The sequence below is a fragment of the Mobula birostris genome, chromosome 2 (genome assembly GCF_030028105.1).
Source record: "Mobula birostris isolate sMobBir1 chromosome 2, sMobBir1.hap1, whole genome shotgun sequence".
NCBI lineage: Eukaryota > Metazoa > Chordata > Chondrichthyes > Myliobatiformes > Myliobatidae > Mobula > Mobula birostris.
The window spans coordinates 114,514,403-114,521,831 of NC_092371.1; the positions used below are offsets into that span (position 1 = coordinate 114,514,403).

The 7,429-nt window shown below is 58.1% G+C and overlaps 4 non-coding genes across 4 annotated transcripts; all 4 read left to right on the top strand.

Annotated features, from left to right (window-relative positions):
* Positions 1-812: 812 nt before the first annotated feature.
* On the top strand, positions 813-931 carry LOC140194219 (5S ribosomal RNA). Its single transcript, XR_011885071.1, has one exon. It is a non-coding gene; the product is annotated as a 5S ribosomal RNA (ribosomal RNA).
* Positions 932-2,795: 1,864 nt separating this feature from the next.
* On the top strand, positions 2,796-2,914 carry LOC140194309 (5S ribosomal RNA). The gene has a single exon (XR_011885160.1). It is a non-coding gene; the product is annotated as a 5S ribosomal RNA (ribosomal RNA).
* Positions 2,915-4,777: 1,863 nt separating this feature from the next.
* LOC140194220 (5S ribosomal RNA) lies at positions 4,778-4,896 on the top strand. Its single transcript, XR_011885072.1, has one exon. It is a non-coding gene; the product is annotated as a 5S ribosomal RNA (ribosomal RNA).
* A 1,864-nt stretch (positions 4,897-6,760) lies between these two features.
* Positions 6,761-6,879, top strand: LOC140194284 (5S ribosomal RNA). Its single transcript, XR_011885135.1, has one exon. It is a non-coding gene; the product is annotated as a 5S ribosomal RNA (ribosomal RNA).
* The last annotated feature ends 550 nt before the right edge of the window (positions 6,880-7,429 follow it).

Consider the following 7,429-nt stretch of genomic DNA (forward strand, 5'->3'; position numbering starts at 1 on the left):
CCGTAGGAAACATCCTCAGCACATCCATCCTATCTCGGCCTTTCAATATTTGATAGATTTCAATCAGATCGAATCTCGTGCAGACGCAGAGCCGCGAAACTGCCAATGCCTGTCTTGTGCCGCCAAGGCGATGTGAAATCCAGTTTAGGACCTGGCGCTGAATGCCTCATCAAGCGACGGAACCTCCTTGAATAGGTGGGACTTTTGCAAAGGCCTGGCTCGACTGCCGGTCGGCAGCGTCCAGCGCCTCTCGCTCATGACCATTCCTGTTCGCCTCCTCGATTAAATTTGTCAGATCGGTTTCTCACCGCAGCATCTAGTGCCGGCGGTCTGACAAGTTTCTGAGTTCCCTTCCGAAGTAAGGGGAGAAAAGGAGCTGTGATCCCATCGGCCGGCGGGCTTGCCGAAGCTGAGGTGGTCTTAAATAGCTAGGCTGGAGCGGGTGCGATCTCTTCACTGGTAGGCAGAAGGTAGAGTAAACGCGAAGAAAGGGGAAGCAGAGATGCGGCGGCCGTCAGGACCAGCGCAGTGGCGACCTGGGCAGCGAGAGGTCTGTGTCTGTTGGGGGTGGGGGGGGGGGTGCGGTAGGAGCACTGATTGTGGGGTGGCTAGTGATGTGAGCAGGAAGCAGCGGAGTGGCCAGTGAATGGTGAGGAGGACGGGTGAGAGAGGAGAGGTGAAAGTGGGAGGGGAGAGTGTAGGGTGTGAGTGAAGGGGCGAAGGCAGAGGAGTGTAAGAAAGGAGGAGCAGCGTGGGAGCAAGCTGAGAGTGGCTGCATGCCGCTTAAGTGCGGAGAGGAGCGGTGCACTGGTGCCTACGGCCATACTAGCCTGAAAACGCCCGATCTCGTCTGATCTCGGAAGCTAAGCAGGCTCAGGCCTGGTTAGTACTTGGATGGGAGACCGCCTGGGAATACCAGGTGCCGTAGGCTTTTGCTCCTCTGCCCAACTGCCCCAGCAGGAGGTGCTGTCTTTTTCATTTTTTCTCTCTCCCTCTCACTCATACACTCTGCGCTCTCCGTTTGCCAGTCAGCCTGCAAACGCAAGCACTCTGCTGTCAAGGCACAAGAATCTGCTTTTGCTGGGCTGCCGGCTGCGCTTGGCAGCATGCTTCATCACCTGGCCCTGACAGCCGCGCTTCGGCAGCGAGCTGCTGCCGGCGCTCACTCTCAGCCAGTCAGGCAGCCAGACGCAAGGGCACCCAAGCTTGCTTGCGCTGTGTCCTGCGCTTGCGTACAGCGCCCATTCTCAGCTTCGGCTCTGCCTTTGCCACCTGAGCAGGCATCACCAAAGACGGCAGCTGCTTCCCGCGGCTAAGCCGGCTGGCCCTGTGCGGCACAAGCTGCTCTCAAGAGCTTGTCATGGCTGAGTCGGACCAGCCGGTTCATCTGCAGGCCGCCGGACTGGCAATAGGTAGCCGCGCCCCACCCAGGCGAGGACGGTTAGCTCAGTTGGTCAGAGCGTGGTGCTAATAACGCCAAGGTCGTGGGTTCGATCCCCATACTGTCCACGCATTCCCTTTAGCCGGCCCGGGGTCTGTGCATGACTCTGTAGAAGCTGCTTCCGTCGGCCACTATCCTTTGGTCCAGCCACTTTTGGCGCAGTTGCACTTCTCTGGCAGGGGTGGCCGTGCTGGCCGGCAGGCAGTTGCGCTGACAGTGTGAGCAGGCCCTTCGGCCCATCTAGTCCGTGCGCAGCTGTTATTCTCTCCGCCCTGCAGGAGCATGAGACATGGGACTGAATGAATGAGGCACTTTTGCACCCACCTTGAGACGGTTAATTATCCCACCCTCTCTATTTGAAGCCGTTGCTGATCAAGAACCCATCAACGTTCGCCTGAAACGTACCCACCGACATTGTATCGCTAGGCGTCCGTGGCAAACAATTTCACATATCCACCAGCCTCCCTTAACGAACTTCTCCTCAACTTTGTTCCAAAGAGACGTCTGACTGAGGCTGTGGCCTCAGCTGCTGCACATGACTGCCGTAGGAAACATCCTCAGCACATCCATCCTATCTCGGCCTTTCAATATTTGATAGATTTCAATCAGATCGAATCTCGTGCAGACGCAGAGCCGCGAAACTGCCAATGCCTGTCTTGTGCCGCCAAGGCGATGTGAAATCCAGTTTAGGACCTGGCGCTGAATGCCTCATCAAGCGACGGAACCTCCTTGAATAGGTGGGACTTTTGCAAAGGCCTGGCTCGACTGCCGGTCGGCAGCGTCCAGCGCCTCTCGCTCATGACCATTCCTGTTCGCCTCCTCGATTAAATTTGTCAGATCGGTTTCTCACCGCAGCATCTAGTGCCGGCGGTCTGACAAGTTTCTGAGTTCCCTTCCGAAGTAAGGGGAGAAAAGGAGCTGTGATCCCATCGGCCGGCGGGCTTGCCGAAGCTGAGGTGGTCTTAAATAGCTAGGCTGGAGCGGGTGCGATCTCTTCACTGGTAGGCAGAAGGTAGAGTAAACGCGAAGAAAGGGGAAGCAGAGATGCGGCGGCCGTCAGGACCAGCGCAGTGGCGACCTGGGCAGCGAGAGGTCTGTGTCTGTTGGGGGTGGGGGGGGGGGTGCGGTAGGAGCACTGATTGTGGGGTGGCTAGTGATGTGAGCAGGAAGCAGCGGAGTGGCCAGTGAATGGTGAGGAGGACGGGTGAGAGAGGAGAGGTGAAAGTGGGAGGGGAGAGTGTAGGGTGTGAGTGAAGGGGCGAAGGCAGAGGAGTGTAAGAAAGGAGGAGCAGCGTGGGAGCAAGCTGAGAGTGGCTGCATGCCGCTTAAGTGCGGAGAGGAGCGGTGCACTGGTGCCTACGGCCATACTAGCCTGAAAACGCCGGATCTCGTCTGATCTCGGAAGCTAAGCCGGCTCAGGCCTGGTTAGTACTTGGATGGGAGACCGCCTGGGAATACCAGGTGCCGTAGGCTTTTGCTCCTCTGCCCAACTGCCCCAGCAGGAGGTGCTGTCTTTTTCATTTTTTCTCTCTCCCTCTCACTCATACACTCTGCGCTCTCCGTTTGCCAGTCAGCCTGCAAACGCAAGCACTCTGCTGTCAAGGCACAAGAATCTGCTTTTGCTGGGCTGCCGGCTGCGCTTGGCAGCATGCTTCATCACCTGGCCCTGACAGCCGCGCTTCGGCAGCGAGCTGCTGCCGGCGCTCACTCTCAGCCAGTCAGGCAGCCAGACGCAAGGGCACCCAAGCTTGCTTGCGCTGTGTCCTGCGCTTGCGTACAGCGCCCATTCTCAGCTTCGGCTCTGCCTTTGCCACCTGAGCAGGCATCACCAAAGACGGCAGCTGCTTCCCGCGGCTAAGCCGGATGGCCCTGTGCGGCACAAGCTGCTCTCAAGAGCTTGTCATGGCTGAGTCGGACCAGCCGGTTCATCTGCAGGCCGCCGGACTGGCAATAGGTAGCCGCGCCCCACCCAGGCGAGGACGGTTAGCTCAGTTGGTCAGAGCGTGGTGCTAATAACGCCAAGGTCGTGGGTTCGATCCCCGTACTGTCCACGCATTCCCTTTAGCCGGCCCGGGGTCTGTGCATGACTCTGTAGAAGCTGCTTCCGTCGTCCACTATCCTTTGGTCCAGCCACTTTTGGCGCAGTTGCACTTCTCTGGCAGGGGTGGCTGTGCTGGCCGGCAGGCAGTTGCGCTGACAGTGTGAGCAGGCCCTTCGGCCCATCTAGTCCGTGCGCAGCTGTTATTCTCTCCGCCCTGCAGGAGCATGAGACATGGGACTGAATGAATGAGGCACTTTTGCACCCACCTTGAGACGGTTAATTATCCCACCCTCTCTATTTGAAGCCGTTGCTGATCAAGAACCCATCAACGTTCGCCTGAAACGTACCCACCGACATTGTATCGCTAGGCGTCCGTGGCAAACAATTTCACATATCCACCAGCCTCCCTTAACGAACTTCTCCTCAACTTTGTTCCAAAGAGACGTCTGACTGAGGCTGTGGCCTCAGCTGCTGCACATGACTGCCGTAGGAAACATCCTCAGCACATCCATCCTATCTCGGCCTTTCAATATTTGATAGATTTCAATCAGATCGAATCTCGTGCAGACGCAGAGCCGCGAAACTGCCAATGCCTGTCTTGTGCCGCCAAGGCGATGTGAAATCCAGTTTAGGACCTGGCGCTGAATGCCTCATCAAGCGACGGAACCTCCTTGAATAGGTGGGACTTTTGCAAAGGCCTGGCTCGACTGCCGGTCGGCAGCGTCCAGCGCCTCTCGCTCATGACCATTCCTGTTCGCCTCCTCGATTAAATTTGTCAGATCGGTTTCTCACCGCAGCATCTAGTGCCGGCGGTCTGACAAGTTTCTGAGTTCCCTTCCGAAGTAAGGGGAGAAAAGGAGCTGTGATCCCATCGGCCGGCGGGCTTGCCGAAGCTGAGGTGGTCTTAAATAGCTAGGCTGGAGCGGGTGCGATCTCTTCACTGGTAGGCAGAAGGTAGAGTAAACGCGAAGAAAGGGGAAGCAGAGATGCGGCGGCCGTCAGGACCACCGCAGTGGCGACCTGGGCAGCGAGAGGTCTGTGTCTGTTGGGGGTGGGGGGGGGGTGCGGTAGGAGCACTGATTGTGGGGTGGCTAGTGATGTGAGCAGGAAGCAGCGGAGTGGCCAGTGAATGGTGAGGAGGACGGGTGAGAGAGGAGAGGTGAAAGTGGGAGGGGAGAGTGTAGGGTGTGAGTGAAGGGGCGAAGGCAGAGGAGTGTAAGAAAGGAGGAGCAGCGTGGGAGCAAGCTGAGAGTGGCTGCATGCCGCTTAAGTGCGGAGAGGAGCGGTGCACTGGTGCCTACGGCCATACTAGCCTGAAAACGCCCGATCTCGTCTGATCTCGGAAGCTAAGCAGGCTCAGGCCTGGTTAGTACTTGGATGGGAGACCGCCTGGGAATACCAGGTGCCGTAGGCTTTTGCTCCTCTGCCCAACTGCCCCAGCAGGAGGTGCTGTCTTTTTCATTTTTTCTCTCTCCCTCTCACTCATACACTCTGCGCTCTCCGTTTGCCAGTCAGCCTGCAAACGCAAGCACTCTGCTGTCAAGGCACAAGAATCTGCTTTTGCTGGGCTGCCGGCTGCGCTTGGCAGCATGCTTCATCACCTGGCCCTGACAGCCGCGCTTCGGCAGCGAGCTGCTGCCGGCGCTCACTCTCAGCCAGTCAGGCAGCCAGACGCAAGGGCACCCAAGCTTGCTTGCGCTGTGTCCTGCGCTTGCGTACAGCGCCCATTCTCAGCTTCGGCTCTGCCTTTGCCACCTGAGCAGGCATCACCAAAGACGGCAGCTGCTTCCCGCGGCTAAGCCGGATGGCCCTGTGCGGCACAAGCTGCTCTCAAGAGCTTGTCATGGCTGAGTCGGACCAGCCGGTTCATCTGCAGGCCGCCGGACTGGCAATAGGTAGCCGCGCCCCACCCAGGCGAGGACGGTTAGCTCAGTTGGTCAGAGCGTGGTGCTAATAACGCCAAGGTCGTGGGTTCGATCCCCATACTGTCCACGCATTCCCTTTAGCCGGCCCGGGGTCTGTGCATGACTCTGTAGAAGCTGCTTCCGTCGGCCACTATCCTTTGGTCCAGCCACTTTTGGCGCAGTTGCACTTCTCTGGCAGGGGTGGCCGTGCTGGCCGGCAGGCAGTTGCGCTGACAGTGTGAGCAGGCCCTTCGGCCCATCTAGTCCGTGCGCAGCTGTTATTCTCTCCGCCCTGCAGGAGCATGAGACATGGGACTGAATGAATGAGGCACTTTTGCACCCACCTTGAGACGGTTAATTATCCCACCCTCTCTATTTGAAGCCGTTGCTGATCAAGAACCCATCAACGTTCGCCTGAAACGTACCCACCGACATTGTATCGCTAGGCGTCCGTGGCAAACAATTTCACATATCCACCAGCCTCCCTTAACGAACTTCTCCTCAACTTTGTTCCAAAGAGACGTCTGACTGAGGCTGTGGCCTCAGCTGCTGCACATGACTGCCGTAGGAAACATCCTCAGCACATCCATCCTATCTCGGCCTTTCAATATTTGATAGATTTCAATCAGATCGAATCTCGTGCAGACGCAGAGCCGCGAAACTGCCAATGCCTGTCTTGTGCCGCCAAGGCGATGTGAAATCCAGTTTAGGACCTGGCGCTGAATGCCTCATCAAGCGACGGAACCTCCTTGAATAGGTGGGACTTTTGCAAAGGCCTGGCTCGACTGCCGGTCGGCAGCGTCCAGCGCCTCTCGCTCATGACCATTCCTGTTCGCCTCCTCGATTAAATTTGTCAGATCGGTTTCTCACCGCAGCATCTAGTGCCGGCGGTCTGACAAGTTTCTGAGTTCCCTTCCGAAGTAAGGGGAGAAAAGGAGCTGTGATCCCATCGGCCGGCGGGCTTGCCGAAGCTGAGGTGGTCTTAAATAGCTAGGCTGGAGCGGGTGCGATCTCTTCACTGGTAGGCAGAAGGTAGAGTAAACGCGAAGAAAGGGGAAGCAGAGATGCGGCGGCCGTCAGGACCAGCGCAGTGGCGACCTGGGCAGCGAGAGGTCTGTGTCTGTTGGGGGTGGGGGGGGGGGTGCGGTAGGAGCACTGATTGTGGGGTGGCTAGTGATGTGAGCAGGAAGCAGCGGAGTGGCCAGTGAATGGTGAGGAGGACGGGTGAGAGAGGAGAGGTGAAAGTGGGAGGGGAGAGTGTAGGGTGTGAGTGAAGGGGCGAAGGCAGAGGAGTGTAAGAAAGGAGGAGCAGCGTGGGAGCAAGCTGAGAGTGGCTGCATGCCGCTTAAGTGCGGAGAGGAGCGGTGCACTGGTGCCTACGGCCATACTAGCCTGAAAACGCCCGATCTCGTCTGATCTCGGAAGCTAAGCCGGCTCAGGCCTGGTTAGTACTTGGATGGGAGACCGCCTGGGAATACCAGGTGCCGTAGGCTTTTGCTCCTCTGCCCAACTGCCCCAGCAGGAGGTGCTGTCTTTTTCATTTTTTCTCTCTCCCTCTCACTCATACACTCTGCGCTCTCCGTTTGCCAGTCAGCCTGCAAACGCAAGCACTCTGCTGTCAAGGCACAAGAATCTGCTTTTGCTGGGCTGCCGGCTGCGCTTGGCAGCATGCTTCATCACCTGGCCCTGACAGCCGCGCTTCGGCAGCGAGCTGCTGCCGGCGCTCACTCTCAGCCAGTCAGGCAGCCAGACGCAAGGGCACCCAAGCTTGCTTGCGCTGTGTCCTGCGCTTGCGTACAGCGCCCATTCTCAGCTTCGGCTCTGCCTTTGCCACCTGAGCAGGCATCACCAAAGACGGCAGCTGCTTCCCGCGGCTAAGCCGGATGGCCCTGTGCGGCACAAGCTGCTCTCAAGAGCTTGTCATGGCTGAGTCGGACCAGCCGGTTCATCTGCAGGCCGCCGGACTGGCAATAGGTAGCCGCGCCCCACCCAGGCGAGGACGGTTAGCTCAGTTGGTCAGAGCGTGGTGCTAATAACGCCAAG